This window comes from Trichosurus vulpecula, chromosome 1, assembly GCF_011100635.1.
Source record: "Trichosurus vulpecula isolate mTriVul1 chromosome 1, mTriVul1.pri, whole genome shotgun sequence".
Taxonomy (NCBI): Eukaryota; Metazoa; Chordata; class Mammalia; order Diprotodontia; family Phalangeridae; genus Trichosurus; species Trichosurus vulpecula.
In genome coordinates, this window is record NC_050573.1 from 282,835,044 (window position 1) to 282,862,503 (window position 27,460).

The 27,460-nt window shown below is 39.3% G+C and overlaps 1 protein-coding gene across 2 annotated transcripts in view; it reads left to right on the forward strand.

Annotated features, from left to right (window-relative positions):
* Positions 1 to 27,460, forward strand: part of LOC118831213 (serine/threonine-protein kinase Sgk3) — a 161,327-nt gene that overhangs the window by 40,053 nt on the left and 93,814 nt on the right. The window contains exon 1 of one of the 2 annotated variants that reach the window (XM_036738422.1): positions 11,927 to 12,109. The exons of the other annotated variant lie outside the window; for it this stretch is intronic. The gene's annotated coding sequence lies outside the window, so the exon portion shown is untranslated. Of the gene's footprint in view, positions 1 to 11,926; positions 12,110 to 27,460 lie in introns of those variants that run through there. 2 annotated transcript variants of the gene reach the window in all.

The window sequence follows — 27,460 nt, forward strand, 5'->3', positions numbered from 1 at the left end:
GTTAGTACTACAAGAAGACACAAAACAGGATGAGCTCTAGATTGGGAATTATCCTTTACTCTTAACTGTTTCAAAAAAGTAATCCTTCTAGCTGAAAGAGATTTTAGAGATCATCCAGTCTAATGGTTCCATTTAGGCGTTTCTCAATGATGCTGTGCAGGGGTTTCATGCTGAAAAATTCTTTAATGACACTTTAAGCAATAAATAATTGCAGAATATTATGTTATTATTAAATATATGTATATATAATATGCATATTATATGTGTATATTAAGTTACCACGAGGATTCATAACACTTTTTTTGTTGTTGCAAGTGGGGGTTGCCAAACAAAAAACGTTAGGAATTATTGATCTAATTCACTCTCCTCCTCTCAAAGATGAAGAGACTAAGGCTCAGAAAATTAAGTAAACTGCTATTCAGGGGTAGGATTGGGACTAGAACTCACGTCGCCTGACTTTCAGTTCCATGTTGCTATTAGTATTCTCATTCTGTTTCCCTCAAAAACAGCATATATCTATATAGAAAATAAAGCAATAATTACATGTTTCATCAATAATGTTTTAAGCCCCTTTGAATACTTAAAAACCTTACAAAGCATCTGATATCTTACTGTTACTGTTATTTTTTTAAGTACAAAAAACCAAACTACTTTTTTCCCTCCCTCTCTTCTTTTTCTGGAGATGCAGTATGGTATGGTGGAAACAAGGGTAACTTTAACGCAGGATTTAATTCTTGCCTCTAGCAACTCGTATGTGCTATGTGACTACAGGCAAGTTATTTAACCTCTCAGTGCCCCCAGGAAACTCTATTTTTGGAATAATATTTTATTTTTCCCCAATTACGTGTAAAAACAATTTTAACATTCATATTTTAAACCTTTGAGTTCCAAACTCTCTCCCTTCCTCCTTTCCTTCCCCACTCCCTGAAACTCGAAGCAATCTAATATAGGTTATACATGTGCAATCATGCAAAACATATTTCCATGTTAGTCATATTGTGGAAGAAAACACAGACAAAAAAATACACCATGAAAAAAATAAAGTGAAAAATAGTATGCTTTGATCCACATTTAGATTCCATCAGTTTTTCCTCTGGAGGTGGATAGCATTTTTTATCATGAGCCCTTTGGAATTATCTTGGATCTTTGTGTTTCTGCAAATAGCTAAGTCATTCACAGTTAGTCATCACACAATATTGCTCTTACTGTGTACACTGTTCTCCTGATTCTGCTCACTTCACTTTGTTCCAGTTCATGTATATCTTTCCAGGTTTTTCTGAAATCATCCTGATTTTCACACAATTGTATTCTGTTACAATCATATACCACAACTTGTTCAGCCATTCGCCAATTGATGGACATCACCTCAATTTCCAATTCCTTGCCACCCCTAAAGAGCTACTATAAATAGGTCTTTTCCCCTCTTTTTGACCTCTTTGGGATACCCAGGCAACTCCTTAAGACCAAGTTCCAGAGGAAATGACCTGCTCCATTGGTGGAACAGTTTCCCCATGAGGAGCTCACTATTCTTATGGAATCACAGGGCTGGAACCAAAAACAAAAACCAGTAATCTCTTATTGCTTGAATATTCATTTATAAATTGATGTTGTACTGCCTCTAACAAAGCCATACAGTAACCAAGAAAATAAAGAGACACTACTCTTGTTTGGAAATGATACAAACAGAAATTGTTTTCACAAGTTCCACTTGTGAAGCCAATACTGTTTATAAAAATCCAAACTTCTGAAAACTGTATTTTAGAAGGCATTATTAATTGAATTACGATACATATTGATAAAATGATTAATGCAGAATTAAAACACTTCACTCCTCCAATGCACTTAAAATCTGATTTTGCATTTAAGTTTTTTTTGCTTAAACATAACTTTTCTACCACTCATGGTATGAAATGAGCTGAGCGTCTTCAGAGAACATCAAGGAAATTTTCCTGCTGTTGACATAGTAGTCATAACATTGTATATGCAAATCTGTAACCAGGCAAATCACTCTCTGGACCTCAATTTCTTAGACTGTTTTCTTCAGAGCCCTGAGGAAAGAGAAAAGTGGAGAAGGAAAGACAACTTGGTGACCCACATTTCATAGGGATATGCTCAGAAGGCTCCAGCAATAAGTGGGGTAGAGGATTCTATAGGTCTCTTTTGGGTTACTGTATTAGCAAGTGCCCTAGCTTGCTAGTACAGGTTCTGTGATCTGCTTTTATAAAGGAAAGACAGCTTCAAAGGAGTTAACAATTAGACAATGCAGACTTTATTCTATCTAACCTTCTCACAAGGGTTGCTGGGCACCAACTCCTACTGCATTCCCTAATCACCCTTCCCACAGGGACCAGTGAGAAGGCGGGTGGGGGGGGGGAGGGGGGCCGGGGGGGCGGGGGGGGGGGGCAACTCCCCCAATCTAAACAGGCGACACCTGGCCTTTACAATCTACACCGGTCATGGTGGAAATGTTTTGAACCATAGAACTCATATCTAACACCTGGGAACAAGAGATTGTTATGGCCATGGTTCCTGGAAAGCCGAACTCCAAAAAATACTAACAAAATTCCACTTTGCTTATGCTTACAGTTATACAGAAAAGACCGAGGATGGCTCAGAACTCTTTCTACATGCTAGATAGCATGGCTCTTTCAGAGACAGACCAGGTGTCTAAGAATTCTTTTCCTATGCCTAATATGACATTTACATGTAGTGGCTGTGTTAGAATCCAGCAAACACTCAAGTTTGGGGATTTCAGATAGGTAAGAAGCTTAAAAAAAAGGTTCCATTTGAAGTTGTAGAATTATAAAGCTGGGAAGGACCTCTAATTTAATAAAATTATGCAAAATTATTCAGAGATTTTTTAATTAGTCCCATTCAACTAAATGACTCTAATTTTCAAGACCCAGCCAAAAAAGAAACTCCCAAGACATCCCTTTTAACTTTTTTTATTTTTCTGTTTGCTATTTCCTATTCTGACAGATCTAAATAAACTAGCGTGGGTCATGTGTCCTCTTTCTTCAGACCTACATGGATTTGGGTTTGAATTATTGAGACTTTGAGTAGTAATTTGTGTTCCTTGTCTCATCTACCAGTCTGAAAACCAGGTACTTATGAAATTGATTCAAATGTAGGTTTTCCTTTGCTCATCATGCTAACAGACCTAAGCAAGAACAGCAACGAAACAGTAAACGTAGGATTGGGACAAAATGTGCATCTAAGTAACAAAAAGAATAGTGGCCACATTCCTGAATAAGTACAGAGCCCTTTCGCTTCCTCCTAGAGTAGTTTGGGACTCAAGTCCATGATATCAGTAGTAACTATCTAGCTAGATGGTCCCAGAGCTAAAGACTAGTTCTATGTGTGGTCTATAACTCACATTATCTCTCTCTGAGTGGCTCCAGGTCGTACCATTTCCATACAGGTAGAAACATAAAAGGAGACTGCAAGGAAAAGAGCTGTGCACAGGCCACCTGTACTCTTGATACACAGTGATGTATTATAGTAACAGTAACATTCTTCTTATATTTTTAAAAAATATTCCATGCTCATTTTTCTTATGTTTTCAAAAAGAACTCTGCGTGCTCATTCCAGCTTCTCGGTCTTGGTTCCCTTTCACCCAAAATGCTCTCCCCACCTGACTGCCTATTGAAATCGAAAGTTCAAATGAAATCCCATGTCCCTCATAACTCCTCTGACTTCTTGAACCCACAGATCAAGGGCAGTCCTAGGGATGGTGAGTGGAGGCATAGGGCTATCAATTAGCATGTCCTTTCCAGAACAAAACTCCCTTGCCACTAATACCCTATATGCATTGTCTTCACGTAATAGAATATAAATTTCTTGAGGGCAGCACAACTATCTCTTTTATATTTGAATCCAGAGCACTTCCAATACTATCAGGCTCAAAGTTTTTAATAAATGTTTTTTCATTGATTCATTCAATCAACTCTCTCCTTTACTAGATTTCTATAACACTGTATGTAATACATTGCTATCATTTTGACACAATTATAAACATTTTGAATTATTATCTAGGGTTTATATGTATGTTTATTTTCTTGCCAAGTAAATTGAAAATTCCTTGAGGGCAAGGACCTTGTCTTATTTCTCCTATATCCCCCAAAGTGTCTAGTGCAGGTAGTCACACGTTGCTAAGAGCAAGTTCACAATTTTATAAGCTATTTAAAGTTTACAAAGTGCTTAATATATGTTATCTAATATGGTATAAAGAAAATAAAATGAATTTAGTCAGGAGACCTGGATTCAAATCCTAGTTTTTACATGTAATGGCTATATAACTATGAGCAAGTCACGTAACATTTCTGGACCTGTCTCTTCATCTGTAAAATAGGGGTCATGATATATTTACTACTTACCCTCATAGGTAGGTGGGTGCAGTGGATAGGGTTCTGGGCCTGGAGTCAGGAAGACTCATCTCCTTGAGTTCGAATCTGGCCTCAGACACTAGCTGTGTGACCCTGGGCAAGTCACTTAACTCTGTTTGCCTCACTTTCCTCATCTGGAAAATGAGCTAGAGAAGGAAATGGCAAACCACTCCAGTTTCTTTGCCAAGAAAACCCCAAATGAGGTCACAAAGAGTCCGACACAACTAAAAAACAACAATACTCTCACAGAGTTTTTTGGAGTTAAGAACTTGGTAAATTTAAAAATGACTATAAGAAGACAAATTATCCATATCAGAGGGTCTTAACCTGGCACTTACGAATTTTTTGAAATATTTGTATAACTGGTTTCTTTTGTAATCCTATGTATTTTACTTTATGTGTGTAAAATCATTATTTTGAGAAAGGGTCCATAAGTTTGGTAAGATTGCCAAAGCGATCCATGACACAAAATGGTTAAAAATCCCTGACCTAAATCATCAACATTGGAATTTAAGTATTTATATATGCTTAAATTAGATAATTTAAAGTCATAAGGACTGGATTCCTTTTCTCTTTCTTCCTTCCCCTCCCTTTCATTCTCTTCCTTCCCCTCCCCTTTGTGATAGGATATCATCTCTATATAGTTATCACTCTGTTTGTGGAAGGAAAGAACCTCATGAGTTGCACATTCTACCGGAATAGCTGGTATTATAAATCATTCCTGCTGTCCTGATTACAAAGGAGGAGAGCTTGAGTGTTTAAAATTCAGTAACAACTGAACTGAAAGTCAAATATTGAGAAAGGCATTGTTATAAACCAAGGTATTAATGCTGAACCCCGTGATCCAAAGTAAAAAGGATTGTACATATCTATGACGTAGTACATTATTTTATGAAAACATAATGGCAAGTTCACCACTCTCTTAATATGCTGAACAAACACAGTATTACATGTGTAATCTCTCAAGGTATATGTTAATGAAACTGGAAGTAGGTAGTATTCTAAATGGAATAAGATTAGCTGTGTATAAAAAATTACTTAGCATGCCATAAAAATCTTTTTTGTATTATAAAATCCAAAGGCTGCATTGATTTTGTTTGTGCAACATCTTAATTCTGTGTAACCCAAATTTCATTTAGCCTTCCGTGATTAGCTCTATCCTTCATTCAGTCAGGAATTCTTCCCTTATCCATAGGTTGAAAGTTAATTTCTTCCTTGCTCCTGTAATTTGCCAATGTCTCTTCATGTCTGTCATGTCTCCAATTGGAGTTTATCTTGGTATACATACTGTGTGAAATGTTGGTCCTTACCTAGTTTCTGCTAGACGGCTTTTTAGATTTTCCAGTAATTTTTTTGCTGAATAGTGAGTTCTTACTCCAGTAGCTGGGATCTTTGAATTTTTCAAACACTATACTATTGTGTTCATTTGCTTCTTGTGTACATAATCTGTTCTGCTGATTAACCTATATTTTAAAAACAATAACAAATCATTTTAATGATTATTGCTTTGTTTTGTAGTTTGAGATCTGGTACTGCAAGGCTCACTTTCCCATCTTTTTTCATTTTTTTCCCCTTGAGATTCTTGACCTTCTGTTCTTTCAGATGAAGTGTAATATTTTTTCTAGCTAGATAAAATAATCCTTTGGTATGGTGTGGTATGGCATTGAATAAATTATTTTAAATTAATTTATTATAATTTTATTATAGGCATGATCTACCTATGAGCAATTAACATTTCTCTAATAATGAAGGCGTATCTTTATTTCTGTAAAGAGTCTTTTATTGTTGTATTCATATAGTTCCTGGGTATGTTTTGGTACGTAGACTTTTAAATAAGTAGTTATTTTTGTTTTTTTTTTTATAATTAAGATTTTTTTCATTTTTAGTTTACAACACTCAGTTCCACATAACTTTGAGTTGCAAATTTTCTTCCCCCCACCAAAATGGCATGGAATCTGATATATCTTCTACATAAAACTTCATATTGAACTTATTTACACAATAGTCAAGTTGTAAAGAGGAATTATGACCAATGGAATGAATCATGAGAAAGAAGAAACAAAACCAAAAAAAAAAAACAAAGACCAAAACTATTTTGAATGCAATTTCTCTTCATATCTCTTCCTGCTGGGTTTTGTTGGGAATAAACAGGGATACTGATGATTTATATGAATTTATTTTATATTCTGCAACTATTCTGAATTTATAAATTGTTTCAATTAATCTTCTAGTTGATTTTGGGGGTGTTTTAGATAGACTACATCTGCAAAGCGATAGTTTTATTTCTTCTTTGCCCATGTAAATCCCAAATGCAAATAACAAATTTCATCATCAAATAATAATATCTGTAATAATATATGTAGAAAACGATCTTAATGGGAAAGCCAACACATTTTCAAGAGCTGATGAAAATTTGTTGAATGAAACATAAAGAGAAACAGTATGATTGCCTTTTATCAATTTTTTTTCTATCAGTCACCTGGGACTACTAGCCCCATCTCTCCCAGTGGTCTGCATCATGGATATATAATCTTTGAGGCTTTACACAAAAAGGACCTAGCTCTACATAAAATAGAATTGGTAACATGTATGTTAAGTAACATTCATGTATGAAGATGATGTACCATTTGTACATCATATTTAGGCCCTGTGGGTGGGTATATTGTTTGTAACATCATAGATTTAGAACTAGAAAGGATTTTAAAGGTCATTGAATCCAATCTTCTTATTTTACAGATGAGGAAAATGAGGCTGAGATAGGGTAAGGGAGTTGTCCAGAGTCATTCAGTTGTTGTTGAGTCATTTTTCAATCATGTCCAACTCTTTGTGACCCCATAGGGATTTTCTTGGCAAAGATACTGGAGCGGTTTGCCATTTCCTTCTCCAGCTCATTTTACACATGAGGAAACTGAGGCAAACAGCATTAAGTGACTTGCCTAGGGTCATACAGCTAATAAGTGGCTAAGGTCACATTTGAACTCAGGTAGATGAGTCTTGCTGACTCCAGGCCAGGTACTTTAACCACTGGACCACTTAGCTACCCCATCCAGAGTCATACAGGTATATTAATATCTGTGTATGGCAGGATTTGAACTTGGTCCTTCCAGATACCAGTGTTCTATCCTTTGAGACACCACTATTCTATAATCTCATTATGAAAGAAAATTTGGGATTCAGAAAAATCATTGTTAATTATCATAATAACTAGTGCCATCGCTGCCAGTGAGCCAGCCTTGAAGCTAGGAAGACAAGCTCAAGTCTTGCCTCTGACTAATCCTGGAAGTGTGACCTGGAGCATGTCACTTAAGCTTTTAGAGCTCTAAAGACTAGAGTCTAGTCCCTGCAAATTTCAGAGAAGGTAGAAAGAGTATCCTAACATTACCTTAATGAACTCATAGATTCAGACCCTGCCTGCCCTTATCCTTAAGAAAGCAACATTCTTTTCTGGGCCGGGGGAGAGGAGGCAATTGGCATTAAGTGATTTGCCCAGGGCTACACAGCTAGTAAGTGTCTGAGATCAAATTTGAAATCAGGTCCTCCCTACTCCAGGGCCGTTGCTATACCTACTTTGCCACCTAGTAATACTCTTAAGAATACTTTAGAATTGAATAAGTTATTAAACATGTGTTACCTGAAAACCTGATTACAGCATTTTTAGGTCCCTTTGGACATCTTTTAATTCACCAAATATTTTTTAAGCACCTATTATATTTAAGACACAGGTGAAATAACTGAGTTCTTGCCATTGGATAGCTTACAATGCAGTAGGGGAGATGATGTATATATACATAAATAACTCTAATTCAGTAACTATAATTTGTATCACTATTGTTTTCCACTCTCCTCCATTTAATTTACTCATTAATTATGAGGTGTTGTGTTCGCTTTGTTGCTGCTTCATCTCCACCCTTCTTCAGCCAGATTTACTTCTAAAAGCCTCTGGCTTTTGTCTTTCTTTGTATCCTCGGCTATTAGCACAGGCCCTGGCACATAGTAGGTGCTTAATAAATGCTTATTGACTTACTGACTGTGCCTTTTTTTCAGTCACAGAACTAGTGTCAGATTCCATATCTGTAATCTATTCAATAAGCTGTCATCTTTCTCCTAGAAATTCAAACATAGAAATGTTTTGTTATTTGGCATTTATATCTGAACATGCTTCTTTTCAGTTAATATCTTAGCATTACAATGTAAGGTCTTTGAGAGCAGCAACTGTTTTTTACTTTTTCTTTGAATCCCTAATGTCGAGCACAGAATCTGGTCATTGTAAATGCTTAATAAATGTTTGTGGTTTGATTCACTACCAGAATGTTGTTATTTTCCTTTCACGTGTTTTTAAAATAAATTAGAACCTAGAAGTCATCCTAGCTGTCATTTATCATTCATGTAATCACATATAAATCATTTAAGCTCTGCAAGATCAAGATAATGATTGGTTCTTAAAAAAATTTACAGTTGTGAGGATCAAATGAGATAAGGCATGGAAAAGTGTTTTGTAAACTGATAAGTATTATACAAATTTAAAGTGTCTTTTTTATTGCATACTGGGGTCAAATTTCCTTGTTCAGTGTTACAGTCATATCTAACTCCTCACGACCCCATATGAGGTTCTCTTGTCAAAGATACTGGAGTGGTTTGCTGTCTCCTTCTCCAGTTCCTTTTTCAGATGAGGAAACTGAGGCAAACAGGGTCAGACAGCTAGTGAGTGTCTGAGGCTGGATTTGAGCTCATGAAAGTGAGTCTTTCTGATTTCAAGCCCAGTGCTCCATCCACTGTGCCACCTAGCTTCCCCAAATTTCTTCCTCCAGCAAAAACAAACAAACAAACAAAAAATCCCTCCAAAAAAACAACCACAATTTCAATTTTTCAATGAGAAGCAGTGGGGGTGGGGTGGAGGGAACATCAACTTATGATATAGAAATTCACTTTACATCTATATGCGCATTTGCAGGGCATGGATTCTGTAAAAATGACAGATGCCTACATCCATTTAATAAAAATAATACTTTACGTGTCTTTACACACAATATAATTTGAACCTTACAACAACTCTGTAAGATAGGTAGGGCAGGTGGGCATTTGTTGTTGTTTTGCTGCTGCTGCTGTTGTTTTTTGGAGGAAGAGCCTGAAAATCAAGATATTAAGTGACTTATTTGTCCAAGGTCACTCAGCTGCTAGGCAGTTAGAGTCAGAAGACTTTATCTGAAAGGGATCTGATAATCTAAACCATTGGTATCAGACAGAAATGGGGCACTCAGCTGTACATAATGATCCCTATAGGTCACATATCAACTTAGTTTTGAATGTAGCATTATCCCTGTTTTATTGTATTTTTATCTATTTTGCTAAATATTTCCCAATTACGTTTTAATCTGGTTCTGGAGCACTCAGAAAGTGCTGTGGGTTCCTTGTGGTTTTCATGTTTGATATCTCTGATTTAAACCCAACTCCTCGTTTTAGACAGGAGGAAGCTGAGGCCCAGGTGGTTGAACATTGTGCCCAAGGTCATGCTAGTTAGTGGCAAGGTCAGGATGAGAGGCCAAGTTTAGGTAGCTCTCTCTTCAGATTTTTGAAGGGCAGCCGTGTGAAAGAGGGATTTGATAATTGTTTTGACTGGCAACAGAGAACAGAACTTAGAGTAATAGATGGAAGTTGCAAAGAAGCACTTTTAGATCTGATATCAGAGAAAGTTTTCTATAAATTAGACCTATCTATATGCTGCATGGGCTGCCTTGAGAGGTAACAGATTCCCCCTGCCCCCCACTCAAGGTCTTTTTAAAAATTATTATTAGAGGTCTTCAAAGCAAAGGCTATGAATGACCACTTCAGAAGAGAATTATGTTCAAGAATAGGCTAGTCTAAACGGCCTCTGAGATCAATTTCTATTATTTTTGCTTTGAGTCCCAGGTCTCAGTTGATTGCCCTTTCCAGTATACTGTAATATTTCTATAGGCTTCTTTATCACTTTCTTCTCTAGATTTTTGTGGTTAGTGTTTTGAGAGACAGTTTCAGCCAAAATTTTAGAGTAGTTCAGTTGTTTTAGACTCTTCCTACCCCCTTTGGGGTTTTCTTGGCAAGGATACTGGCATAGTTTGCCATTTCCTTCTCCAGCTCATGTTCCAGATGAGGAAACTGAGGCAAACAGGGTTAAGTGACTTGCCCGGGGTCACACAACTAGTAAGGGTCTGAGGTCAGATTTGAACTCAGGAAGATGAGTATTTCTGACTCCAGGTCCAATACCCTATCTACCTGCCCCCGCACCTCGATGCCCCTCAAAGAAGTGGGGAGCTCCTCTCGAGTAAAAGGGAGAGTTCATTGATGGGTCTATTAAGTGAGATTCTATTATTTACTAGATACACTCATATTCGACCAGCTATTTCTAGGTACAGTTAATAGTAAGAATGTCCTAAAATTGCCTTACAGTATTAACAGTATTACAAGATCTCTTTTAAAGTGATGGGACTCCGAATCAATTATTTATTCTGGAACTTTTTTTTTAAACCTTTGGGTTTGTGGTCAAGTTCAGTTTATACTGAGAACTTACCTGAATTAGATAGGGGAAAGTCCCACTACCTCATTTATATGACTCTGTTAAGCATGAAAAAGCCCATTATTTTGAATGAAGCAAGGAGGAAAGGTATTTTTTTAAAAGTTGAAAATGAGTGCCAGTGATGGCAAAAAGCCTGCACACCAATGACTCCTTTTCCAAGCCCTTCGCAAACCTTCAAGTGTTTTATAAATGTTAGCTACTGTTATTAGTAATGATTTTATATGGCTTCAAGTCCCAACTAAAATCCAACCTCCTACAGGAAGTGTTCCCCAACCCCTCTTAATTCCAGTGCCTTCTTCCTGTTAATTACGTCCTATTTATTCTGTATATAGCTTGCTTTGTATATATTTGTTTGCATCGTGCTCCCCCCGCCCCCCCCCCGGGCCTGGCACATAGTAGGCACTTATTTATTAAATATAATTGTTAATAATAACTGTCACTTTTTCTACAGGCTGACCACTTCACATGGAACCCTGAAGCACTGGGTGACTCCAAATGACCTTTGGTTTTTTAGTTTCTTTTTATGCGTTGTCTTAGATTATCAGCTCCTTGAGGGCAGGGATCGTCTTTAGCTTTTTTGGTGGGCGGAGATCCACCCAAGCACTTAGCACGGTGCTTGGCCACGTAGTAGGCGCTTTTAAAGTGTTTGCTGACTGACTGATGAGCAATTACAACCCAAGGACAGCTTTGTTTTTAAAGGATCTTTTTCCCTTAGCCGCCAAGTTAGAGCTTAGGTCGTCTTCCACTTCCTCTTGACTCTCTCTTCCTTTTGCCCCTGCGCTTGCCCCCCCTCCCCCGCCCCTTTATTTACTCCGCTGCCCTTCAGGTTGTACCCTACCCGGGGCCCCTCTCTTGGGCTGGGCTGCGGGGAAGTAACAAGCTGGGGGGAGGGGAAGGGAAGAGGGGGCGGGGAGATGAAGCCCCCCCCCCCCCGGCCTCCCGACACGGGTGGGGGCGGGGCGCAAAGCTCCGGTGATTGGCTCAGGGCCGCGCACTGGAGGGCGTGTCCCGCTTTGGGCCCCGCCCCGCCCAGATGGGGAGGCCGGCGGGAGGGCCGCTGAGGGCGGAGGGCGCTCGGCGGGAGCGCAGCCGGTCTTGGGCTGGATAAGCTTGGCATTCGCTCTTCGGCTCTCCCGGGACAGGGAACCGCCGCTGCTGCCGCGGGCGCCCTCAGGTACGTGTCGGGAGCCTGTCCGGAGAGGGCCGGGCCCGCTGCGGAGCCTCCCCGGCAGGCGGGGCTGGGGAGGGAGTGAGGAGAAGAGACGAGGCAGGACGGGGCTACAGGTGGTGGTGGCCCCGCTGTCCTCGCGCCGCGCTGCGGAACGGACCAGAGGGAAACTCGGGGCAGCGCGCCCATGCTATCCTGTCCGGCTGTGCGCAAACTTCGACGCCGCAGCAGGCTGCAGAGTGCAGGGAGGCGAGGCGCCCCCGAGCACAGGTCCCGGCGGAGCCCGGGGCGGAGTCTGCAGTCCCCCCCACATGCTCCGTCGGGGTTGGGGACCCTGGGTGTCTGGGCGCGAGTGACGCGCGCGTGTCCCCCGGGCTCTGTAAAGGAGCCTTCTCGGTAGCGCACATTCTACTGTAACTTCATATGGTCGATGGAAAATTAGGTTTGATCCAAAGATCTTTTCTTTAGAGATTTCATCCTGAAATATATCACGTTGCTATTGTTTGTTTTCATGTCACATTGATTTCCAAACAAATCACTGCCCACCCTCCTACCCAGCAGTTTATCCCCGAGGCAGCTACGGTGGCACAGTGATAAAGCTTTAGGACCTGGTGTCGGGACGTCCTGAATCCAAACGCGGAAAAATTGTATGACCTTGGGCGAGTCACTTAACCTTTATCAGCCTCAGTTTCCTCATCTGTAAAACGAGGATAATAATACCACCTACCTCCCTGGGTGGTTGTGAGGATAAAATGAGAAGATATTTGTAAAGTACTTTGCAAACATTATTATATATTGTATAATACATCATTTTCCTATTACATTAAATTATATAAATTTGTACATATATACGTTTATATCTATAAATAACATGTACTATATATATCATATATGTTGCAAACAAATATTATAATATATAAATACTTAAAAGAAATTGAAAAAAATAAGGATTCTCTGCCTCCCGGATCTGGGAAGGAGGAACCTTAATGATAATAGTAACAACAGTCTGGTCCTCACAATGTGGACTTAGCCCATTCTAGTCTTTGAAAAAGATATTTTACCTACTTTGTGATTCAGGAATGCAGAAAAAGACCTGTGCAGAATTTGCAGTACTTGATCTCTAGACAAACTTCAGTTCATTCTGCTATTCCTAGGCTGTTAAAAAATGTATTTTTTGTTTGATTTCTTTTTTTAAAAGACATCATATATATATACACATACATATATACATACATATATACGTATATATGTGAGCAAGCATTTTAAAAATATTTTATTTTCACCAAGATCTGCCTTCTTTTCTTCCCACCTTCCTCCCCCTTGTTGCCACTGAGATAAAAAGCAAGGAAAACAAAACCTATTACTGACTTGTATAGATAAGCAAAACAAATTCCTTCACCTGCTGTGTCCTCTGCAAAAAAAAAAAAATGCCTGAATCTGCATTCTTGAGTCTTATCACTTCTCTATCAGGAGATGGGTAGCATGTTTCATCATGAGGCCTCAGGAATTGTGATTGGTCATTGTGTTGATCAAAGTTCCAACATTTTTCAAAGTTGTCTTTATTGTTATTATAGAAATTGTTCTCCTGGTTCTGCTCCCTTCACTTTGCATCATATAAATCTTCCCAAGCTTCTCTGAAACCATCCACCTCATCATTTTTTTACAGTACAGTGGTATTCTGTCACATTCATATACCATAACTTGTTTAGCCTTAACCCATTTGATGGGCACCCTCTCAGTTTCCAATTCTTTGCCACAACAAATAGATCAGGAAGTATTTATTGAGCAACTACTGTGTGCCAAGCAATGTGCCTGGGATACAGAAAAAGGCAAAAAAAAAACAAAAAAAAAAAACCAAAACCAAACCTCCCCCCCCCCCACCCCAGTCAGATCTAATGGAAACAGGCCAATTTATATTCCAACACTTAGCACAGTGCCCGCCTGGCACATCATAGGTGCTTAAGTATTTGTTGGATGGGATTATTTCTGACAGTTCCTAAGAGTCTTGTGGACTGGCGTGAATTCCCACTTACTAGCCTGGAATACCAATTTATAAGAGAAGGCTGAGGTTTTATAAACCTTTCTAACGGGCTTCTGGAGCAGAAGGTTTGAAAGCTTTTTTTGTGTGTCATTGGACCTCTGACAGTCTGGGGAAGCCTCTAGATCCCTGCTCTAAACAATATTGTTGAATACGTGAAATACATAAGATTACAAAAGAAACCAATTATATTGAAGTACCATTGTCAAAATATTTACAAGTTCACTAAGCACAGGCTAAGAGCCCTTATTTCACAGACTGTAAGCAGTTACCTCCAATTATACTTTTTAAGTTAAAATTGAAAATCAAGAACAGATTGTTTAATGGATAAGTGAAGATTGATTTATAGGATTAAATCATGAGAAATAAGTAACATAGAGGCTATACTATTTCAGAGATGTTTCTGTTAACTTAAAACAGGAAATTTCTCTATTAGAAGTGCTTTTAGATCCAGTTTGAGTTGTGACAAAACATCACTGGATGACTGGAAACAGCACTCGACCCTCCTCTCTCTTCAAACAGGCTTCTGAGTAAACCTGGATTTTCAAAATCCAAACCTATTTGTAGTTTCCTTTTTGACTCTCCTTCCCTTAGCAGAGAGATGGTTGGTTTTAAAAGTTTTACTAGGGAATTAAGGAGAAAGGTAAAATAAAATAAGACAGCAAGCATGATTTGTCCTCATTTACAGAGGCATAGAGATAATCTTTGTCAGTCAACTAGCACTCATTAAGCACCTACTACTGTGCTTTAAGTTCTGGGGATATAGAGGGAGGCCAAACAAGCAGAAGCAAATCTTGGTCCCTGCTCTAGTAGAACTCACAGTTTAATTTAATTCTGTTTAAGAGTTTTTTCCCCTGTACTCTTTCCTTGAATAATTTCTGATGTCTGGAACACCATCATAGTAGCTGTTTAGTTATTTTTCAGCCATGTCTGACTCTTTATGACTCCATTTGGGGCTTTCTTGGCAAAGACACTAGAGTGGTTTGCCATTTCCTTCTCCAGCTTAGTTTACAGGTGAGGAAACTGAGGCAAACAGGGTGAAGTGACTTGGTTAGGGCCGCACAACTAGTGTCTGAGTCCTGACTTTAGGGCCACTGCTCTATCCACTGCGCCACCTAGCAGCTCTCTTTAGTAGCTACAATCTTAGAAATTTAGCCTAGTTTGCTAATTTTCTGAGAGGAAACTGAATGCCTAAGAAATGTGACTAAGTCACTAAACAGTTGTAGAAACTGGACTAGAACTTGGTCTTGCGCAGTAAATATTTTGTAAGAGAAGATACTGATCTACCCTTAATGATAAAGATAATAATGTTTTTAATTAGAGTGCTATGAATGGTTTTCTTCTCAGCCACATCCTGCTTGGTAACTTAATTATATGATTCGTAATTATTCTCCAGCACCTACGATTTAAATCATAACACTAAAAAATTGCCACATAACTAATTACTTTGAGAACAAGATAAGTCTTTTTTCTAGTTTTATAGAACCATGTTCTTACAGTGCTTTGGTTATGCCATTATCAAATTACAACCTTTTATGCCTTATAGAGAATTATAAGCGCCTGACAAATTAAATGATCTGTTGCATAGTATTTGGTTATCACTGATTATCTGTGTTCAATTTTTTTTCTTTGATATTCGACTGAGAGGACTTTGGATTCTAGCTGAAGTAATATTGTCATAGTGACAAAATTAGAGAAAATAGTTTTCTTAAGTTGCCACCAAATTCAAAAGCTTAGTATGTGTGAACTGATTGGTTGTTAAACTTGTTAAAATAAGATTTGGAACACCTGGGTTCAGATCCTGACTCTTCTATTTAATAGTTGTGGGAGCTTAGGCAAATCAAACTTCCCTGCTTTATGCCTCACTCTCCCTCTCTGTGAAATGAAGGGGTTGAACTAGATGTCCCTTCCAGCTCCAGATTTATGATCGAGTGAACCTCCTCACCTAGTCTTGTCCTCATTGCTTTCCCAACGCATTTTACTCTGTCTGGCCTCTCACCTTTTTTTTTTTTTAACAGTCTTAATCTTATAATTATCCATTCCCGTGTTACACTGCCCTCCACCTTCAAACTTCTCGCACCTTTTGTGCCATCGCTGCGCATTCCCTTCCAGACTTTACCCAACGATGACATTCAACATTGCCTTCTGGGTGCTGCTGAAAGAAGTCCCACAGCTTTGTTGACTGGGTCCGCTACAGATTTGATGTCTAATCTTGACGGAGCCCTCACTAACGTATGGCAGTCCTGTTTGTCAGTCCCTGATTGACTTTCTATCTAAACTCCTCACTGTGTCTATTTATTATAAACACCTATACTATTCCTTCCCTGACTATGGCAGGGTTTCTTGACTCATACTTTACTGAGAATATGGAGATCATCCATCATGAGTTTTTTCCCAGTTCTACAACTTCATCTCTCAATCTCCCTTCTTTTGCTCCAGTTTTAGAAGAAAAGATAGTTCTTCCTCCAGCCAAGTTCCCTTGATTCTACCCCCTCTTCTCTATAGTCTTCAATTTCCTTTCATTCACTCTCCTTCATTGTTGCTTACAAAGGTGCCCAGGCCTCCCCTTCCTTAAAAATCCTTCACTTGAGTCTGCCATCCCCTCAAGGCCAAATTCCTAGAAAAAAATGTCTACCCTGGATGCCTCTACTTCCTCACTTACTGAGGTACCCTGAAGCCCTTGAATCCCATAAACCAGCTTGTCCTTTTGTCACTGATGACCCCAATTTAAGTCACCATTCTGAATTACTAAAACCAATGGCCTTTTCCCGCTCATCCTTCTTGACCTTTCTGTAACTCTTGAAACCAACCATTTACTCTTCCTGGATACTCTTTTCTTCTTGGATTTTCCTGACATTGGCTCTTTTCCTGTTTATGTGTTGAATGTTTTTTGTTCTTTTTTTTTTTCTGGAGCGTCATCCGTGCCCTGCCTCTTACATTTGGGTATACCCCAAGGCTTACTCTTGGATTCTCCTTTTTTTTGACCTACTTTCAGTCTCATTAATTTTCACGGGTTCAGTTACCGTCTCTATGCCGATGACTCTCAAATCTACATTTTCTCCCTCTTTCCTTCATTACCATTTGCCTACTGAGCATCCCACCTGCATCTCAAACTCAACATGCCCCACAATGAAATCATGGATTTTTTCCTCCAAAGCCCACCCTTTTCCCTAACTTTCTATTTTTGTTGGTTCATGTTAACAGGCATTTTTTAAGCAGTCACTATGTGCCAGGCACCTTCCTCCTAATTACCCAGGTCCTCAACTTTAAAGTCATCCCAGCTCTTCCCTACCATATGGAATCAGTTGCCTGGCTCTTCCTCCACAACATCTCTTTAAGCTATCCCCACCTCTTTACTCATAAAAACCACCTCTCAGCTGCCCTTTAATTTATCTTATCCCACCCGCTATCTTTTGTCTACCCAGTTGCCAAATTGATATTCCTCAAGTGCAGGTTACTCCTTACTTCAGGGAGCTTACTTGTGTGAACTCCTTTGTTTGGCACTGAAAGTCCTTTACTGTTTGGCTCTGATTTATCTTTGAACACTGATTTCTTATTCCTCCTGTGAACTTTCTCTAACAGCCAAGTTGGCCTACTCAATGTTCAGCATATGTAGCATTCCATTTCCCACCAGTGTTCTTTCGTAGTAGCTGTCCTCCATGTTGGAATCATCTCTTTCCTCATCTTTTGGATTGCCTGGCTCCTTCTTAATTCAGCTCAAGCCTTGCCTCCTGAAGGATCCCTTTCCCAACCACTTAGAACTCCCTCCACCCCCACCCCCAGCACAATACACATTTTGCCTATTTGTGTAGTTTCCCAGTCAGTCAAATGTAAGCTTCTGGAGGTCAAGGACTATTTAATCAATCAGTAAGTATTTATTAAATGCCAACTATGGCCCAAGCACTGTGCTAAGTGTATAGATTTGATCTTCGTATCCCCTGTGCCTAAGATAAAGCTTGGCACATAGTAAGGATTTAATAAGTAGTTGTTTGTAGGATCATAGATCTACAGCTGTAGGGACCTCAAGGGGAAAACGAGCCCAGCCCCCTCCTTTTACAGATGAAGAAACTGAGGCAGGCCTGAAGAGGTGAACAGCGTGACTACATAGGTAGTATAAATAGCAGAAGCAGATTTTGATTTTTGACTCCTTAGTGGTATGTATTTGATAATGTCTTACAGATATCAGGGATGGGGATGCAATTGCTTCTGTTAGGGAAGAGCCAATAAGTAATTTTTATATGATCTGTTTCTGTTTTCAAAATAATTAAGAGAACCCAGAATTTTCATTCTAATAGAATCATAGATGGTGAAGGACAAAGGTCTCTAAATTTTTTTGATCCTGCAGCCCTGTTGGTAAAACTTTTTTGAGCGTGTACCCTCAGCATATGTATATTCATTTATAAAACATACATAAAATAGGAATGAAAAGGATGAAATAAAAGTAAAATAGTATTTAAAAAATATTTTTATTTGACATAAAAAGTTTTTGTTCTTGAGCAACAAGGTTGAATATGCTTATTTAAATTTTAAAAGTTTAAAAATCCATGTGCATGTCTTGGGGGAATAGAGCAGACTCATAAATAACAACTGGATAGAGTTGGACAGCTCTGCTTTGTTTTTTGTTATTCATTATCATCGTTTCATTCTCCCCAAGCAGTGATTCTAGTTAGTGATCAATCACTCAGTGAATTTGGTCCATGCAACTAGTCAAGCAGATGAATTTCTCTTACTTTAGATAGGCACAATTAAATAATAAGGCATAGTCAATATAACAGCTTTTCTTCAGGAGTCATGTTTCTCTGTGTATAGTATTTACCACGTGCAGTGCAAAAATAACTTGTAAAAGGGAATTTTCTGTGGCTTCTACTCAGCAGAAATTTTTGAATATCTTTCCATTCTTCTTAATTTGGGGGACTTTTTGGTAACCTAATTAACAAAAGATGGTATTTTTTTAGTATGCTAAGATTTATAAAATGCTTTAATATGTTATCCAGTTTGATTTTTACAACAACCCTCTGATACAGCGATCTACAAATGTTATCCTCATTTTGCAGTGAAGTAGTTTGACATGTCCATGTTCACAGATGCCTTAATGATAATTTCGTCCTTAAAATGTGGATAAAACAAGAGGATGTTCTGTTCTGGATCTGGTTGTCACCATTGAGGGTGATCTGGTTGCTGAGATGGTAACCTCAGGGGGAAGAGAGACCATGCCATCTTAAAGCATATGATCAAGAAGAGAAAACTAGCTGTTGTCTGACATGCACTGTAGATTTAAGAACAACAAATCTCAGTAGGTTCAACTAAAGAATAATAGAATTCTGTGGACTAAAATTTTAACAGAGAATATCATCTCAGGAAAGCTAGGAGGCCCAAAGGAAAATAAACAATTCTGATGAAGAAAAGAAAGATATATCTAAAGAGATCTGTGCAAATGCAGAGAGAACTCACTAAGCAACTTTGCTGACTTCTTAGACTTGTACTGAATTGGGAAGCAAAGGCATATAGTCCTGTATGAATAGTGTTAGGAGTACTAGAGCTCAGACTGAAGCTGCTAAGGAAGGTTAATGATAGCAAAGAAGACTTAAAAACAAGAGCACAGCAAACGGGATAGGACCACTGCTTGGAGAGGATGATTGTGATAACAGATGACAGAAAGAAAGCAAAACTGCCCAACTCTTTGTGTCTGGACTTTTTTTTTTCCCTGCCAAGAATGATCTCTGATCTTTATGATGGAAAGGATAGATCAAGAAAGGCTAATTAGAATTGAAAATCTAAGATAAACTGGGAGATAATGAGAGAGCACTGTGCTCTTGATGAGTTCAAGCTATAAATCCTAGATGCACATCCCAGAGCACTCAAAGAACTAGTGCGTGTGAGTGTTAGTTATCAGTAATATTTGTAAATTTAGGACAGGAGAGGGGTACTGTGGAACTGGCATAAAACAGTTATCTTGGTTTTCAAAGAGAAGAGTCTTCAAAGTATAGGTTTGTGAGTTTGATTTCAATTCCTGGTAAAATTCTAGTGTGTATAATTAAAGTATTTCGGGACTATCTTGGGGGCAGCTAGGCCTCAGACACATACTAGCTGTGTCACCCTGGGCAAGTCACTTAATCCTGTTTGCTTCAGTTTCCTCATCTGTAAAATGAGCTGGAGAAGGAAATGGCAAACCACTCCAGTGTCTTTGCCAAGAAAACCCTAAATGGAGTCACGAAGAGTTGGACGTGACTGAAAGCAACTGAACCGATAACAACAGCTAGGGACTAGCCAGCAAAGGAAGCAGTGATGATAAAGATCGTCACTTCATTGACAGACTTAGCTCATTCCTTTTCTTGACAGGGTCACTAGACTGGTAGTTCAGCAATATTCTGTCTAGCTTTTAGCCAAGTATTTGACAAAAAGTTTCAACCTGAGTTTGAGTCATAACTGATTGAATAGTCAGACTCCCAAAATAGTCATTAATATTTCATTCTCAGCTTGAAGGAGGACCTGGACTCTATTGCTCTGCCCTATCCATCTGTTCTTGGTCTTGTTCTAGTATACATTTTTTAGCAGCATTTAGATACAGGCACAGCCATTGGCATTGATGTGTGCATCAAATTTGCAGATGGCACAAAGCTACTCGGTGCAGTTAATGCTTTGAATGACAGAATCAGTTTAAAAAAAAGATCTTGACAGGCTAGAATGTTGGGCTGACTATGAAAGAGTGAAATTTAGTAGTGATAACATTCAGATTTATATTTAGGTTCAAGAAATCAACTCTATAAGGAATAAGATGGGGGGAAAGATTTGACTGCACAGAAATTTGTCAGAAAAATGGGGGTTTTAGTGAACTGCAGTCCTAATGAGTTGATAGTGTAATATAGGAATCCGAAAAGGAAATGTGATTTTTGGGCTGCCTTGAGGAGTATGGCTTCTGGGAATAAGCAGTTGCTACTTGTACTCATACAGAGTATTCTATACTGTGCCTGGGTCAGAACTCATGTGGAATATTGGGCTCTGTTCTGGATACCATATTGGAGGAAGGATATTGGTAAAATTCTAGCATTCGGAGGAGGGGCCTGACAGAGGGCTTTGAGATTATTTGAGCATCATTTTAAGGACTAGGTATGTTTAATTTGAAGAGAAAAGGGAAATGATATCCATTGTCAAGAATTTGAAGGGCTGTCATGTGGAGGAGGGATTGAATTTGTTATCTTTGGTCCCTGAGAGGAGGAGGAAGAGTAATGAGTGGAAGTGGCGAAAAGGCAGATCTAGGCTCACTGGAAGTCTCACCGCATTGGAAGTCTTCAACCAAAGGCTTGCTGGCCACTCGTCCAGTATATGGTAGAAGGAATCCTTGTTCAGCACTGGAGTAAATTGTCTTTGAGATGCCTTCTTACTCTGAAATGCCATGGTTTTGTAAGTCAGAAACATGAGTTGGAATATCAGACCAAACACAAGTTGTCTGAGTATGGACAAGTCTTCATCTCTGAGTTTCATTCAGTGCCTTCATCTTTTAAATTGTAGATAATATTTTCCATCTCACAGGGTTGTTAGATAAAAAGCATTATGTAATACTCTATTGAGTTGTTTCAAAATATATGTAAGTTTAAATATGTAATTCTCCTCTTGCCTGTGCTCTAAAAAACCTTTTATGATATGTGGCAATGAGTGCTTTACTTCTAGAAAAAAAGTCTTGTAAGAAAATATTTGTTTTGGAATGATGCTTCCCTACATTTATGACCTTTGTATTTTGATAATTACATATTACAGAAGAGCAGAAACTGTGTATATGTATGTTTAACCTTCTGGGGTTTCCAGCACATGTTATCATGCATGCTTTCTGGCTTATTTTAATAGAGTGCTCCCTGCATGGCAGAAATTATGACTTGAGAACATCTGAAACATCCTTTGTAAATATTCTTGTTGCTTCTGGTTTTTGGACTTTCTAAAAATGATATGGTAGTAGAACTTTTAAGTATATATATGGCAAAGACCCATTTTTGACAACCATTTGTCAGACTTTGTATTGAAAAGGCCAAATGTTATTCTAGGTAATATTCAGCAATATTGAAGTTCATAATGGCATTTGCCCTCTTGCTTATATTGGTGTACCACTGGAAATGAAGGCAATCCTTATTTTCCTTTTTCAACTCTTGCGATTGTATATTCCCACTGATGAAGTTTCAGATCTTTGCAAATATCAAAATAAAGAAGATAGTTGGAAAAAATATAATTCCAAGCAACCCATTTGAGTATTTGTGAGCAACCATAGTTGTAAAAATTTTTGGAGGTCAAGGAGCCTGCCATTTCTCCATGGATAAAAATGACTTGGAAAACAATATGCCTAATCTATGAGGAATACTTTTCTATATTTGTTTGACAAGCTCCCTTACAATATCACTTACACAGAATTTTCATGTACTGTCTTTGAAAATGTAAAGTGGTAGCTAGAAAGCATCGCATGACTAAAAGTCTCACCCATTGAATTTCTTCAGTGTTACAAATAAGTAACTATATCTCTTACACATCCTTTTTAAAAAATTTAAACTTGACTAAAATTGCATTTTTTCTTTCTCTTTATATTTGTGAATAGCAGTACTTTTAGAACCTATCATTATTTTGGTTCTTGGGTAGTTCTGTGATTTCATTGGTATAGGATAGCTCTTCTCTTCACCTGTGCAGGGAGCAAACCCCATCCTTAGCTTTTCACCATGTAGAAGATTTTTGTCCATGGCTTCTCATAAATTCTTCAATGCCCTGGAGTTTTTCCTCTCTTTATTTATCTTAGGAGTGCCAGTATGCTCCATGGGCTGTCCATAAACAAACATACTGGTGTTCATTCTCCATACAGTGACTTGCTAACCTATTTTTTTAGTGGTGAGTATCTTCAGTATTATCTTTTATGCCACTAAGTTCATGTAAGTTCATTACAACTTTAGAGTTAAAGAGAAACTTAGAGTTCAGCTAGTCCAACTTCCTCATTTGCATATGTAACAGCAAGCAAAGCACCCTGGCACACCCCGGATGGCCTGCTAGCACAGGTTCTTTGATCTGCTCTTCTTAAAGGAAAGCAACTTTAAAGGGATTAATAATCTTCTTTTAATTACATTCACTAATTCAGGAGAATGGTCAGCACCCTGAAGGTGGAGAAAATACAAGCAGAGAAATTAGCACAAAGAACAACAGACAGGGCTCCAGCTGTCTGATCAAAGTAATACAACCACCAATATATACCACCGGATAGGGGAGCACAGACACATCCGAGTGGTGGGGAGGGGGTGGCTCTGAACAAATGGCTGGTCCAGGGAGTCAAAAGGTCCTTCTCATAAGGGAACCCCCAAAGCAAAATCTCACCTCAGAGTGTATATATGCTTTTGGCCAAAAGACTCAGAGCCAGGAGGTATTACAACTCTCATGATTCAGTGCCTAATTAGCTTAATACCAAAAGGTGTGAAATCCTTCCTGCAAGCAAGCCTTCCCCTAAGCAAGCTTCACCTTACTTAAGCAAGTTCCTTCCCCAATGGGCTCTATGTGACTCAACATGTATCACAGCTGTGATTAAACACATGTGGGTACATAGGCCTATTAATGGATGGGGAAGATCTTCCTATTCCATTAATATTACAGCATGTGAGGAAACTGAGGCCCAGAGAGATTGCATGTGTTTCTCAAGTTCCCAACTATTAAATGGCCAAGCTGGAATTTTACTTGAGCCATTGAACCAGGCTCCAGATATGCATGTTGTCAGTAATATGCTTCAGTTTGCTTACACGTCTAACACCATTTGGATATTTGTAATTTCATATGGATAGCAATTAAACCTATGATACCATTGGTTTAGAGAACTCCCAGGTGAGAAAATTTCCTCCACCAGTGCAGGTTATTAACTTCTCTTCAACTTACAGTCCTAGACAGTCCAGAGCACGAGGTGACACAACCAGTATGTGTCAGAGGTGGGCCTTGAAATCCAGGTCTTCTTGACTTTGAGGCTGGCTTTCTATCAGCTATGCCTTGTTGCCTCGTGGGATTTTAATTATCCTAAAACCTAATAAATATAGTTAGAATCTCTCAGCTTGATGGAGTAGAAAAAGTACTTGGCAGGAGAGACATTGTTCGAATCCACCTCTGACATTCATTTGTCACCTTTGAGCAAGTCACTGAACCTCTCTAAGCCTTAATTTCCTTACTTGTAAAATGGGCATAGTATACAGGTATCTACCTCACAAATTGATGTGAGGAAGGGTTTTACAAACCTTAAGACACCATAAATGTCTACTATTTGAGGGTATAAATTTAATTATAGATGCCATTTCCTTGATTGGTATTCTGTCGTAGTTGGGGAAAGAAAGGAAAGAGTTGCTTTATAGAGAAACTGAAAAGACCCAAATAGGCCCTGAAATCTGAAGAACAATGTCTTTTTCCATATACCGCTTACCCAAGTATATAAGATCCTGTGTTTACTGCCAGGGTTTTCTTTATGTTTCTAGACCCTGGATAAAGATAGGCCATGCCACAAACCATGAAGTCCAGGACAGAGGTCAAGAGGTTTCCCTGGCACACTTCCAAACTTCCTCTGCTTCTCTATGCGTCCGTTTCCTCACTTTCTCAGGCCCTTGTTCTGTGCTGAAGCACACATACCTTTGAACATGTAAATAGAGCTCTCTGTGTACCCAAGTGTGGGGTAGAGGACAGGAAAGGGAAACAGACACTTGTGAGACTGAAAAGAGTGTACAGGCCTGGGTAAGGTCCCCTGGCCCAAGGTACTAGTGATGGTGGCACCTCTCCCTGGTGTGTCACAAGGGGAGCTTTCGTTGCCTGACTTTTCTCTTGGGTGAACTGCCACAGGGACCACTTGTGCCCATGTTCTTTCTGTTGCCCCCTTATTCCCCCTTCCTACCTGTACTCATGCCTTCCCCTCCATCCTTCTGGATCAGAACCAATCCTTCCTGATCCCTCCTGTACAAGGAGGCGAGACCTGGTGCTCCTGTGGAGCCTCAGAGCCCCCTCCCCAGAGGCTTCCTTCTTTTTGTTTTTATTTCCTTGCAGCCATCAGCCCTAACCCAGCCTCCAAGACACTTGACATTCTTCAGAAAAATAACCCAGGCATAGACAAAAATCTTTTTTGCTCTAATTCACTAGGTGGCACAGTGGGTAGAGCTGGACCTAAATTCAGAAAGACCAGAGTTCAAATTCATTTCCATACACTTACTAGCTGTGTGACCCTGGGCAAGCCACTTAATAGCTACCTGCCTTTGTTTCCTCAGCTGTAAAGTGGGGCTAATAACAGCACCTATCTCCCAGGGTTGTTGTGAGGCTCAAACGAGATATTTATGAAGTACTTAGCACAGTGTCTGGCACCTTTCTCTACTAGAGAAATAAGAGAAAAAATAAAAACAAAGTAAATTACAGAATATTCTGACATCGCTTTTCAGCCAACTTTAATTTGAGAATTTTTGTCTTGTCCCTGTCAGTGTCATTTTGGTCTTTATTCATAACCATAAAGCTTGCTCTTCCTCTGAGTGAATTTCATCCTCTCTGCTACTGGTTTTGTTTGCCTAACCTCGGTTTAGTCCACGTGACTCTAAAGGATGCACCAGTTTATGCCTCTCTGCTTCTCATTCCTGTATAAAAGGCCCACTGCCCCCCCCACCCGCACTTCAGAGTTGTCGACCTCTGTTGCAGCTGCTCTCCTGTTCGAATAGCCAGGAGGATGGAAGCCGGTAAAGCTGCCATACGTTTACTGGCCCTGCTGCTGACTCCACCTGCTCTTCCCTGGTCTCACCATGATTCTTGCAGTGCTGGTGGCCTGTTACAACACTGTCTTTGTTTCAGCTTATTCATTACCTAAAAGATACCACAGCATGTGGTTCCCACTCACAATAGTAGAAAGGTTGTTTCATCACACCACCTGTGGCTCCTTAGTTTCTATCATTCCTGTGTTCTCTATGTGGGTGTGCCTCCTGTCCCCCTGCTATTATAATCAATAGTAATTTTTTCCAAAGCTCTTCCCCACTGTTCTTTAGATCAGGAACAAACCACACTGCCCCAATGTTAATTTTCATTGGTGTGAATGGGACAATATCTTGCTTCTATATTCTCTCCCTGACTCCTTTGAGGGTGTACTTTGAATTTCAGGCATGCCAGGGAAGGAAAAAGGATGGAGAACACTGCCATAGGCCCACTTTTTCTCTCCGTCATGTCCACATGCCCCGGGTTTCCTAGCAAAAGCATAGAGAACCTGACTGAAGCTGAAAGAGCCTGGACTGGGGCGTCTGGATTCCACTGTAGACAGAGAGGTCACTGATGAATGAAGGCCCCTCACTGAGCAGCCAGAGGGGCATGGTCACATGACACAATCAGGGGAAGGACTTAATTATTGTTGCTGTTCTTATCGTTCCTGCCTATGAATTTTGGAACTTGGAGGAAAAAAGCCTATAATTAGTTGGGGTAAGTTTTATGAAGCCATCCTCTGCATTCCAGGAAGTTTAGACCTTGATGTGCTGGAGAAGGAGCTCCTATTGTCTTTTCTTCCCTAGCCTAATCCCCATAGAATCTGTACCAGGATGCAAATAGGTGCAGGGAGGTTACTTAACTCATTAGAAAGCTTTGGTGCAGTTTTGTAGAGACCCCTAAACTCTGGGACATGAAATAGTTATATTATTAGTCTTACTGTAATTTTGAACATTTGTTATGTAATTTATTTTTGTAGAATGATAGATTTGGAGCTAGAAGACAATTTAGAGGTCATCTAGATTGAACCCCTTATTTTACAGATAGGTAACTGAGGCTCAGAAAAATTAAGTAACTTGCCCAAGATAGTGACAGAGCCAAGATATAATTCCAGGTTTTTTGGCTCCATATTCACACTCTTTCTACCCCACTCTCTTCTTTTTATAATATCCATACTTCCTATATCTTCTTTCCTTCCTTCCTTCCTAGGCAGCATGGTAGAGTGGATAGAGAGCCTCTAGCCTCAGAGTCAGGAAAACTTGGGTTCAGGTCTTGCTTCTACCATGTTCTGGCAGTCAGACCCTTAATCTCTGTGTCTCAAGCCAGTCTCTAAGACTAAGTTGTAGAACGTGTGCTGGCTTGCAATGGTAGAAGGAGTATTTTACCTGGAGCCCATATGCACTTAAGTAAGACCTCTATTAAGATTGTTGGGGAAAATGGTAACAGATTCTAGGAATATTCTCTGGACTAATTGACTTTCAGAGACCAGAGTACTGTATGTATTGGGGGGAAGGGCAGGAGAAGGAATTTAAGAGGAAGATGATAGTGAGAAAGGAAAAACAGGAAAAGTTGTTACTGATTCACCATGTGATATCCAGGAAAAA